This window comes from Myodes glareolus, chromosome 15, assembly GCF_982192425.1.
Source record: "Myodes glareolus chromosome 15, mMyoGla1.1, whole genome shotgun sequence".
NCBI lineage: Eukaryota > Metazoa > Chordata > Mammalia > Rodentia > Cricetidae > Myodes > Myodes glareolus.
In genome coordinates this window covers 39649311-39661788 of record NC_142040.1, presented here as the reverse complement: position 1 = coordinate 39661788, position 12478 = coordinate 39649311, and the positions used below count along the sequence as shown (strand labels likewise).

Below are 12478 nucleotides of genomic sequence, written 5' to 3'. Positions count from 1 at the left end.
CCATGGCCAGTCTGGTTAGCCCGAGGAGGACTCTGAAGACAAGGGGTGGGGCAGGGACCCCACAGAATCAATGTCCTATTGACTTTGTAGCCCAGAGCCTCCCGGACCTAACCTTTACCCGTGAACAGAGTTTGTCGACTCCAGGAGACGCCGCAGGCACAGAGCTCCAGGCAGAAACAGGAAGGATGAGAACAGAGGAGACTGGGAGTCTGGCTGGGGTTAGAGATCTGGCAGATATCCATGCTCTGTTCCAACAAGGACGTCAGGGTCTTCCTTGAGAAGGAAGTGTGGGTATCACGAGTTCAAAAACTCAAGTCAAATCTCAGTTCAGAAGTTGTCATGGACCAGGAGACAGTAGACCAGAAGTTCCTCCCAGGCAGGAAGTCTTTCCTGGACTGGTGTCCTTATGACTAAGCTGTGCTTGGTCTAGGGGAAACAGATAATCTTTGCTTTAGAATGAGTAAATGGGGCTTGGGATATGGTTCAGGGGACAGAGTGCTGGCCTAGCCGGTGTGGAGTTAGGGTTTGATTCCTAGCATGTCATAAACCATGAACAACAGCACACACCTATCATCTCAGCCCTTGAGAGGGAGAGGCAGAAGGATCAAAAGTTCAAGGTCATTCTCAGCTAGTGAATTTGAGGCTAGCCTGGGATACATGAGATCCAATTTATTCATTATTTTAAAAAATAAAAAATGAATACGATTCCCCAAATACCAGGTTCAGCACCCTAAGGTCCCCTGTAGTGGAGAGGAACCCATGAGAAGTCAAGGTTGAGGGGACAGAGGGTAAGAGACAGTACAATGTAGCAGTTGGAGGTACACAAGACGAGGCTAACCCAGCTGAGATATGGGGTCGAACCACAGGAAGCTGCTGCATGTATTATAATCAAGCTCAACCCACAAACACCATCGAGGTGTTCCACGACACATTAACCAGTTTTCTGCCTGCGGAGACCCTTTGCCCAATCACGCATTTAGTAGCAGGAACAGGGTCACAAGGCTGACTTTTCCCTCCACTGCCACACAAGGTGGAAAATGAAGGAGAGACGTGGACACGCTCAGAGCCAGAAAGCAACACACACGGATCATTCTTTAACATCATAAAAGCTGGGAAGAGAGTCCAGAGCGGGAATCTCTCCAGACTGTGCAGAAAGGGAGCCAAACACTCCTAATAAAAAAGGCCCAAACATAAAGGCTTGGCACGTCCTTGAGACAAGCACAGTTGGTTAGCAGTGGGGCTTGTGCCCTGCCTGTGCTCAACATCTGGTGTGCTGGGAGCTTCCAGCAAGATCTGCTGGACTGATGGGGTGGCCATGGAAGATTCCTTACTGGCTAGAAGTACGGTGGTTGGGGGCAGGGTGGGGGGGGCAAGTCAGGTGATTCAGACAAAAAGTATTTTTAAGTTCAGCAAAGTGAAATGGCCTTACCGTCTCCACATTTAGAGACGAATAAAAAAGGCACAAGGAAAGGAAGTGGGCTGTCCTGGGCCCTGGGTTAACTACAGCCCAGCTCTGCTTCCTTATATAGGTTTCACGTTCTTAGGTTAGGCTTCTAAAACCCATGTTTTTTTTTTTTATTTATAGGTGAGCAAACCCCAATTTTTCTAAATTCTCCCTAAAGATGATGCTGGCCACACCATAATTTGTGTGATCGCCGGGCCTCCTTATGCCCTTTGCCCTTCCCGTCTGAGCCCTTGAAGAAACCTGGTCACCTCTCCAGGCCGTGGACATTTCCCTCCTCCTTTGCCTCCCTGTCTCTTCCCTCCTTTCCTTCCCCCACCTCTTCCTTCCTCCTCCACTCCTCCATCCCTTCTATCTCTCTATCCCTTTTGCCTTCTCCTCCAGGTCCTCTTCCCCTTCTGGTCCGTTGTCTCCCCCCCCCCCCCGTCCCCGCATCTCTAAGCCCTCCCGATCCCCCGATCCCTGTTGGCAGCACAGGCTGGGTTCCAGTTTGTTCCTAGCTTCCTAGCCTGGCTGACTGACAGCTGGGGAAGCATTCTGCTGCTAATGAACTGGCAGAGAGAGAGCAAAACACCGTGGCAGCTCTCCTGGACGGGTTTAGTCAGCCACAGCTGGGGAGTATGACGCATCATACTTGTGAGAAGAACGCATGTCGTTGCTTTAGGGTGTCAGGACCCCCATTTCACTCTGCCATGAATGTTTGTCCCATTACAGAACCGGTGCAAGCGACAAAAAGTTAAAGGGAAACTCCACCCTTGTAGCATTTCCTCACTCATTTCCCCCCTGCTCCAGGGCTGCCTGGCGGGACCAAGGAGGGAAAATTCTTGTATTTAGAGCCGAGTGGATGGTGGGGCCAGGTTTGGCAGCTGCAAAGGGCTGAGTAAATCTTGGAACACTGGGGCTGAAAGAGCCCTTAAGGAGCAGTAAGGCCAGCTTTCTCTTCAAATAGGAAACCAAAGCCAGGCAGGTTGGCTGGTGTTTAAATTGTGTCTCCCAGTGTTTACATACTGAGGTCCTAAAAGTCCTCAGAATTGAATGTAATTTAGAGATAGGGTCTTCAAGGCAATTAGTTTAAAATTAAAGTCATCAGGGTGGGTCCTAAGCTAATATTAACTGGGGTCCTGATAGGAAGGGGAGGCTTAAACTCAGAGACCTGTGCACAGGGAGGAACTATAAGAACAGGAAGCCCAGCCATGCACAGCCCTCCGACATTACCAAGTCTACCTCCAAACTTCTAGCCATCAGCATCAGGACACAACAGTTTCCACTGTGGAAGCCACACAGTTTGTAGCACTTTGTAATAGCAACACTAACAAACAGATACACGTGACATTTCACTAAAATAACCGAGTGCGAGTTGCTCACCCCCCTCCCCCCCATTGCTCCTTCCAGGCGCCCTGTCTCTCATCTAGCCGTGAGTTATGTGACTGCAGAAGGCAAAGGTGATTTCAAGAGGGACAATTCTCTAAGAATTTGGGGCTCAGCACCTTCATCTCCCAGGCTGGAATCTGCACATATAAGCAGAGCCAAGACAATGCTCCCATCCCATTGACTATTTATTTATTTTTGGTTTTTGAGACATAGCCTTGGCTGTCCTAGGGCTGACTGTGTAGACCCAGGTTGGCCTCAAACTCACAGACATCCACCTGCCTCTGCCTCCCCAGTGTTAGGAGGCTTCTCAGATATTTTCTTTTAAATATCCCAATTTCTAAAATTCCGAATGAATTTGTTTTTACAGATCCCAGGGAAGAAAGAGGCATTCTCTTTTTCTGTGAGTAGCATGACAGTTTTAGGAATTGGATGAAGATTTTTAAAGTTACCTGGGCCTTTCATTCTTATTCATTGGTTTAGTTTGAGACAGGATTCCTCGTCCCAGGATGGCCGTGAACTCCCGCCTTCTGCCTCCGTCTGAGTGCAGGATTTAGAGTTATGTACCACTAACCCTGCTCTTTCTCACGGCTCTTTCCGTGAGAACGTTCTCAACTTAGCCGCCTATATTGCCTCTTGTGGTCACAGCTATGTTCCTTATCGTTACTAATGATGTCTCTGATTTTTATAAAGTTACAATTATTGAATTTCAATTTTATGCAAATAAATGTTCAGGTTAGTTTTCATTGTCAATTTGACCCCCTAGTATCATCTGGGAAGAGAATCTTAATGAGGTTGGCCTGTAATGAGGGTTGCCAGATCAGGTTTGCCTGTAAGGGATTATCTTGATTGTTAATTGATGTAGGAAGACTTAGTCTCCTCTAATCAGCACCAATCCCTAGACTGGGCCCTGAACTGTCTGAGGGTGAAGAAAGGCAACCAGAGAGCAAGCTGGCAGCATGGATGCGTTTGCCTCTCTCTCTCTCTCTCTCTCTCTCCTGGATGCTGTCTCTCTCTTGAGCCTGCTGTCTCTCGCTCCTGCGTCTGTGATATCCTTGCTGGAGTTGCCCAGGACAGTTTCCCCTCCTCTAAGTTGCTTTGGGGGGATATTTTATCACAGCAACAGAATGAGACTAGAACATAAGGCATGGCATTTTTTTTTATATTGGAGGACCATTTGTTTTGTTTTGTTTTGTTTGAGACACAGCTTAGAACTCATATTTAGAACAGGCTGGTCTTGTACTGCCTCTGCCTTCTGAGTGCTTGGAATTAGAAGCATGTGCCCCCATGCCCCGCAGGACGGACACTTACAAGGGATGGAGTGACGTGGATATTTAGAGACAACTCTTCCCAACAAGCTGAAATTCTGACTAGAAAGGAACAAAAATTACCAACAAGGACAGCCATCACTACTAAAGCGGCTTCTGCTGCAAAGCCAGGTGCCGCACACCGCGCGCCCCGCCCCCAACCTGTGCTCTATGTGCTAGAATGCAGTTCATGAGCTTCGGGCAAGGGGCTGGAGGTTGAGGAAACACACACAGAGACAAACAGACACATGGACCTCCAGTCACTGGTACAAAGGCCCTTCTTTAATAACATCATGGAGGCTTAAATACCCAGCAGTCAATGGCCAACAGGTGAAAATCCCATCCTCTGATCCTCTAGGCAAAGCACAGCTTTTAGTAACTTCAATTAGAAGGCTCTAGCAGGGAAGAACAGCTGAAGGCCAGGACTCCAATTGGTACCAACAGCTAGATCTTTCTAAGGCTACTAGGAAGACCAGGGGCATCAGGTGACCTGAGTGGTTTTTTTTTCCTCCTTTAAGCCTCTCAAGGGTAGGCATTCTAGGTCTGGCACAAGCCTGAGAATTTTCCAGAGAAATCCTGGTGAACAGGTGAAGAACAGGGGACAGGGATTAGCCAGCAGGCTACAAGAAATCTATGTTTCTGCCATCACCAACCAAGGCATGAAGCAACCGGTCCACACTGGCTTCTTACAAATGCAGATGATAAGAGTGTCTGGGTCATAGGAGGGAATAGCCATGTGGGTGTGCGATGAGCTATTCCCAGAGTTTAGGATTTCATGACCTCAGTCACAAAAAGGGATCACCGAATAGGAGCTGGCAGAGTTTAGCTTTGCTAAATAAAATTTGATTGAAAGCTGGGCATGATGGTGCATGCCATTAATCCCAGCACTCAGGAGGCCGAGGCTGGTTAACTCTGAGTTTGAGGCCAGCCTGGTCTACAGAGCAAGTCCCAGGACAACTTGGATTGCACAGAGAAATCCTGTCTGAAAACAAACGAACAAATATCAGAAAATGTTATTGGAGTAGGAGCTAGGGAAATTACTCAGTTTGCAAAGTGTCTGTCTTGCAAACACAAGGACCTGAGTTCGAGTCCAGAAACACATACAAAGGCAGAAAGAAAGCACTAATTCCACGAAGTTGGCTTTGGACCTCCACATGCTGTGTAAAGTGAGGACGTGACCACTTCAAGGTATGGCCGAGGAGAAGGTTTTTATTGTAGATATGAGGGAGAGAACAACCAGAGGTATCTGGAAGAGTCCAAAGTGGGGAGAGAAAGTAGTGGGCTAAACATGGCCAGTAGACTGGACCGGGCAGTGAGAGGACTGGCAGGGGTGGGGAGGAGGGGTGGTGAGGAGGACTGAAAGAGGGGTGGGGTCAAGAAAGAGCCAAGAGAGAGCACATGGACGAAAGGGCAGGGTTATACAGGAAAGAGAAGGTGGGAAAAGAGAAGCCTATGAGCTGGAGAAGTTTAGGGTAGGGGTGGGGTGAGAGGAGCCGAGTGGAGTCAGGATGCCTGGCTCTGTAACAGGTGCTTGTGATGCTGAGGGATTCTGGTGGCCAGCATGTGCTTTGGTGTGCTAATAGGCACCACAGTTAGCCATTTGCCTGGGGTTTCTTTTGGACTGGACACTTGTCTCAGCCCCTACACTGGTAACTCCCTCCTTATATAAAATTAGACCCTCTGCCTTGTTCCAAGAAGAGTCTTGTTTCTCTTCAGAGAGACGATGCTTGCTAGCTAGCGTCAGTTCTCAGAAAGGGTCGCTGTGATGTTCCTCCGTGTCTCAGGCCAGGTCTTCCTGAAATAGAGTCTGAAACAAGGACTGGGGTTCTAGTTGGTTCAACGAAAAGAGATCCCAGACTGGGAATGACATGTGAGCCTCTGAAGGGAAAACAGTAAGGAGCAGGTGGTCCCGGGGACAGCTGGGACACCGGGTTCTGCAGAGCACCCTTGGGTTACATTGCTGGAGTGCTGCTCTGTGATTCGCCCGTCTTCAGTCAAGTTCTGCTCCTGAAGGCACCCATCGAACAACGTCCTTCACCTGCTGTGCACAAGCAATTGCAGGAGCCCTTAGACAACAGCGAGTGCCTGGCAGACCTGGGTGGGGGTGGGGTAACCAGACATCTTCTGCCTCCTCCTGCAGCCTCCCAACCTTTGATCTGAAATTGCTATCCTGAGCTGCTCCTGTAAATATATCTCTTTACCAATGTAAGTAACCCTAACTAAACATGTAAGGACACACACACACACACACTCACACACACTATGTGACTTGAAACTTGAAGGGAGACAAAAAAAAAAGGAAAGAGGAAGGGGAATCAGCAGGATTAAGAGAGAAATAAAAGATAAATTATATATATATATATATATATATATATATGAACCATAACAAAACACAGTATTATAGACAATTAACATACACTGATAAAAGTAAAGCAGGGTCTCATTATGAACTTGGAACCCCCTTCAAATCCACCAGCTTCCTGCTTCAGTCTGCCCCACCACACCTTGTATTTCCCCGTGGGTGGCCAGATCACTGCTAGCTCTCTTTGCCTCTAGGTACACAGCTGAGGTCACAGACAGACAAAGTGAAAATAGATGTGCTCAAAGCAAGATCTCCGACCATCCCCGTGAAACACTCGGTATCCCACTCCGGCAATGGCGGCCTGACCTCGCGGGTGTGCCTACGGTGAGTGCTTGGCGCTGGCTGTCAGGGCACTGTGTTGAGAACTCAGTCACCTAGTTCACCTAGTCACCGTTTCTAGGTTTCAATCTGAAATGTCCCCAGGTTCCCGGGGTTGGAAGCTGGTCTGTGTATGGAGGTGCTGGTTTGTGAGGTTTTACATCCTCTGGGAGGTGGGGCCTCGCTGAAGGAAGTAGGTCATTCAGGGTTGTCTTTGAGGGACAGATCTCGCCCTTGGCCGTTTCTGTCGGTTTTGTGTTGACTGTGATGGGAACAGCCTCTGCCACAGGCTCCCAACTGCCATGTTCTTCCTGGACCGAGACTTCAGAAAACATGAACTGAAACGAATCCAGGCTCCCCTAGATTGTCAGGAGTTTGTCTACATGGATGAAAAACCTAATGAGCACAGCTGACTGGGTACCAGTCCATAAGGGGCTGTGTCTTTGTCTGGTTCTGCTGCTGTAACACAAAACAAATCCTGGGATTGGGTAGTGTCTAAAGAACCGAGGTTTATTGGAGCTCACACACAGTTCTGGCAGCTGAGAAGTCCACGATCAGCAGGCAGCTGCGGTAGGCAGGAGCCACACGGCCTGAAAGACAGAAAGGGAGCAGGAAAGCAGGAGGGAGCCGGCAGATGACCCGAGCTCAGGAGGTAAAGAACCATGTCTAAAGGGCAGTGAGCTGAAAAGATCACACTGGAAAACTATATACAGGCACCAAACTGTAAACACGCGAGGAGAGAAATCTGTGTGTGCGGATTACTTCCAGGAGTATGCTTCACGTTTACAGGTTACAAAAACAATTACAAATGTACGTTTTTATCTTGCACATGCACGTACATATTCATGTGTGACACTTGTGGGAGTTAAGTCTCTCCTTCCACTGAACTGGTCGCAGGGATCCAGCTTAGATAGGTGAGCTTGGCAGAGGGCATCCTTACCCAGGGAGCCATCTCCCTGGTCCTGCCTGTAAAGACATCTTTTTATGCTTCTGAGAGGCTGTAGGTAAGGAACACAACACAAGATACATGTCTGGTGTGTTCTAGTCACGTCACAGGGGAAATTTTATAGGATCTATTGTCAATACGAAAGGTACAAATCGCTATAGGAAAGTTTACATTTAAAGGACTCTTGGAATGTCTCCACCTTGCTAGTATCTGACCGAGAAGTATAAATGCCCGTAAGTAAAAATGCCTTAAATCTCCAGGTTCAGATGTGATACATCTGTAATGTGCCATCAGGTGGTCCCCAACTGTCACAGCCAGGGCTGCTTTTATTTGCAGGGTGGATTATGCAACCTGGGGCTTTTGCTCCCTTCTTTACTCATCTTGTACTGGTGCTGTGCTCACCTCCCCACACTCACACAGAGTCACACTTAAACACAGACATACATGTACACATATACTCACACAGACACATGTACATATATATATATACATACATACACTCACACAACTCCCAGATAGCCTCAAAGAAACTTACACTCACATGCACTTACACACAGAGACACACTTACACACAGACATACATATACACATACACTCACACAGACACACTTACATATATACATACATACATACATACATACACTCACACAACTCCCATATAACCTCATAGAACACTCACACACACACATGCACTCACAGAGAGACACATCTACATGCACATATTTACACACAGGCACACACAAACACACTCACATAGACACACTTATGTATGCACACACATACACAGAAGGCTTGGCTCCTATCTTAAATAACATATACGTGTGTTTCTGAAAGGTTAATACAAAAGGTCTCAACTGCCACCGCACCCCTGTGCTGGGAACTAAAACAAAGACTTGGTGCATTTGAGGGACATGCTCTCCCACTGACCTTAATCTCCAGTCCCTGGTTTTGAGAACCTAAAAGGCTCAAGGAAAATGCTGATAATATCCAGTATTGGCATGAACATGGACCACAGGCATCACTCAGGAGAAGATCGTTACTGAGATGTTGACGTCATACCTGATGTCCATTCTGTAAACATACTCAAACATCAAACTATGTACAAGGACAAGGGGTTTGTCCTTTACAATTTACAATAATGTTGAAAAACCAAAGTATCTCCCAAACAAAAACAACTGCATTAATTAGGATCTGTCCTTAGGCAATGTTATGCAGCTTTTTAAAGAAACAGGGCAGGTTTGTAGTACGCAGCAACAAGGAAATAGCTCTGAGACATGCCACAACTCATTTGAAATTAGTTTCTTTTTCTATCTAAGATTTTAAAGCACCCTACGATGGCTGGGGTGTAGCTAAGGGGTAGAGTGTTTGCCTAATGTGTAAGACTCTGGATTTGATTCCCATCACTTAAAAGGCAAAAGATTTATACGAACTGAAGAGAAACCAGAGCATTGATTCCCATCACTTTAAAAACCCACCCAACAAGAATCTTTTAAAAATATTTATTTTATTTAGTGGTGTGTGTGCATATGTGGAGGTCAGAAGAGAACTTGCGAATCAGTTTTTCCTCCAGCCATGTGGAATCCAGTGATTCAGTTCAGGGCACCAGCCTTGGCGGCATGCATGCTGACGGATGGGCCATCTTGCTGTCCCCTAAGATTCTTTTAATCTCAATCCTAAGAAAAGAGATTTATGTCATGGAACTTGTTGGAGGTGGTGATGCATGCCTGTAATCCCAGCACCTGGGAGGTGGGGGCGGGAAGACGAGGAGTTCAACGTCATCCTGGGCTATATAATGAGTTTGAAGCCATCCTGAGCTACATGGTGACGGTCTCAAAACCAAGCATTGGCCTCTTTCCCAATTCAGATGATCAAAATATCTCCAGATCTAAAATCACACAAGGAAACCCTGAAGGCAAATATGTTTCAAGAGTTTACAGGGGAAACTAGTATCCAAACACGCAGGTTCTAAAGACAGTATTCTCCAGGTTAAGCAACAAAACAACCACGCCCAAAACCCTCTCTATAATATCACATTGTTGAAATCTACCAACAAGTATTCCCTCCACTAGACAGACTGAGCTCAAAGCAGGTGAAGGGGCCTTCGAGGTTCCTCCTCATCAGTGACCGGAGCGTTTTGCTCCAAACTGGCTCCAATAGAGAGGCTTCCAAGCTTCCACGAGTCAAAAGATTAAACATAACAGCCTGATGAGTCTCCTGGGAGCAGATGAAATAGAAAGGATTCAGTTTTTCAATAGGAAAGATAAGCAAAGGAAGAGGAAGTTTCACTTGGTTTTGACTGACGTTCCGAAGCCTAAGCACTTGAGAAGGTACAGTTCCGTGTTGTGGGAGTTGGACACTGGCTTTGGCTTTCTGGGCCCCCAGCTTCCCCATGTGGGGAGCAGGTAGGAACGACTGACTCAGCGTTCAGGGTCACTCTGAAGACAGGGGCCTATCAGAAGAACCTTCTGATCACAGAGGATAGCACGGCCACAGCCCGTCGCCATGCCAAGACCTGGGGCTGATCCGCACGCTCATTTGTGTTTGTAGCCAGAGAGGCCTCTGACGCTCATGCGAGTCTGGAATTACTTCATCCACTGGCCTGGAAACTTTAAAGGAAAAAAAAAAATCTCAGAACATTTCAAAGGAAACTTCCAAATCTGCTAGCTCTCCATCAGACAATCACTTGGCTACTTAACTTCTTAAGCCCAGGCTGAATTGCATAGTGACCGAGCCAAAGCCTTTCTCTGTCCTTGGACAGTTCTTGCTGTTGTCAGTGTGTGGACAGAAGAATATGGCCCGTTGTCCCACCAGATGCAAATTATGGTCCCGATTCAACACAAACATCTGTCTTGCACTCAGAGACAGGAGGCCAGGCTAATGCTTGGTGATGTGGCACTGCTTGTTGACGTTCCCATTGTGGCTTGTGATTAGTACGAAAAAGAAAAGGAGAAGCAGAGAGAATAAACCGACTGTTGTTGGAAAGACAAAAAGATTTGGGAAGAAATCTATCCGTGTCGTGTGTCTATGCACGCATGCAAAACCCATCAAGCAGTACCAACAGCACAAATTAAATCACACAAATCACTTCCTCATCTGTGACCACTGGAAACTCTCTTACCAAAAGCATGGGTGGCTGAATCTTAATGAACTATAGGTAGCTGAATAACCTTAGTTAATAATTTCCTTTTGAGACAGAGTCTCACTATGCTGCCCAAGTTGGCCCCAAACTTACCATGTAGTCTGGGCTGGCCCCAAATTTGTATAATTTCCCAGTCTTCAGCCTTTCTGTGATTACTGGTGGGAGCCTCCACCCCTGGTATGATAAATTAGATTTGTACTTCTTGTAATAGAATACTATTTAATTTGTTGCATTTTCGGGTCTCTGTACACCTGCCCTACGGTTTCCGTGGGACTGGGGCTTTTGTTATGTGCGGCTCTAAGGGAGAGTCTGAAACAGCTGACATGCAGAGAAGGAAGCCAAGTTTACACGCCCAGCTCGGAGTTTTATAATCTTGGCTTTGCAGGACTAGAGCCAAATAAGGATTGTGCGCTGGGCTCGCTGTGCCCGCCGAGTCAGCAATGAGCACTGTAATTGTATTCTTTCTTAATAACGGTTGTTAGAAAATGGGTTCTCTTTGTTATTGTATAGCTGTTAGTCATTTGTACTTGCTCACTGTTGAATTGTCTGTCTCCTATTCTTTTCTCATTTATGTACTAGAAAATCTTAGCTCACTCTCTATTTATTTCCACATCCATATATATATGAGAAAATATTTTGTCCAATACTTCTTTTGCAAGTAATTTAGCTTCTGATTGTATGTGTGTGTGTGTGTATGTGTGTGTGTGCGTGCGTGTGCGTGCGTGTACATGTATCTGCTGGGGATTAAGTCTGGTGCTTGTGACTGCTAGGAAGTGCTCTATCTCTAAGCTGCACTCCCAACTCTAGTTTCTATTTTTTTTTAACCCATAGGATTTAATATTTCATGTAATCAAATGGATAGGATTCCCCCCACACACACCAGATTTCCTCTATGGCTCTAAAAGCTAAGATAGGTCGTACTCAGAGTCAGGGAAACATCTAGTCACAATTTCTTCTATTTTGTTTGCAATTTGATTTTTTACTGCAAACATTTTTTTAAGTGTGTGTGGAGGCAGGTCAACATTCAGTCTATCAGTTTAAAAACAATTTTATTATTATTATTAGTTTTGAATGAGATGACTTGCTGACCCTGGAGTCCACAGCTGGGCAGTAAGCCCCTGGCATCTGCCTTTCTCCACCGCCAGTACTGGGATTAAAAATACTTGCCACAATGTGGCTCCTCCTGTGGGTGCTGGGGCCGAGCTCAGTCCTTCACGCTCCTGCAGCCAGCTCATCACAGACGGAACCTTCCCTGGGTCCTGTCAACATTCTTGTTTAATTCTAATCAGAAGTTTCATTCATTTGATCAGTAAATATCTTGAGTGACCCTTTATGCTTGGCAAAATGGAGATGCTAGGGGTAAAACAACAACCAAAGATGTTTGGTGTGGGAGAGATGAGTGGCTGACAGGCCATGGCCGTGCAGTTAGGGGCTGTGGTAAAGGTGGCTCAACGGCTCTGGTGCAGGCCGAGCCAAGTCGGTCAGGGTTGAGAGCCGCTGAAGCCTCTCCAAACTTTAGCCTTGCTCTTAGAGAATTCCCTTGAGCTAACTTGATAAACGTAATTTCTGCTACAGG

The 12478-nt window shown here is 46.6% G+C and overlaps 1 long non-coding RNA gene across 1 annotated transcript; it reads right to left on the bottom strand.

The window, feature by feature from the left end:
• Positions 1–9248: 9248 nt before the first annotated feature.
• LOC146891591 (uncharacterized) lies at positions 9249–11559 on the bottom strand. The gene is made up of 2 exons (XR_014997055.2): positions 10996–11559; positions 9249–10369 (listed from the first exon to the last, which is right to left on the bottom strand). It is a non-coding gene; the product is annotated as an uncharacterized LOC146891591 (long non-coding RNA).
• Positions 11560–12478: the final 919 nt, after the last annotated feature.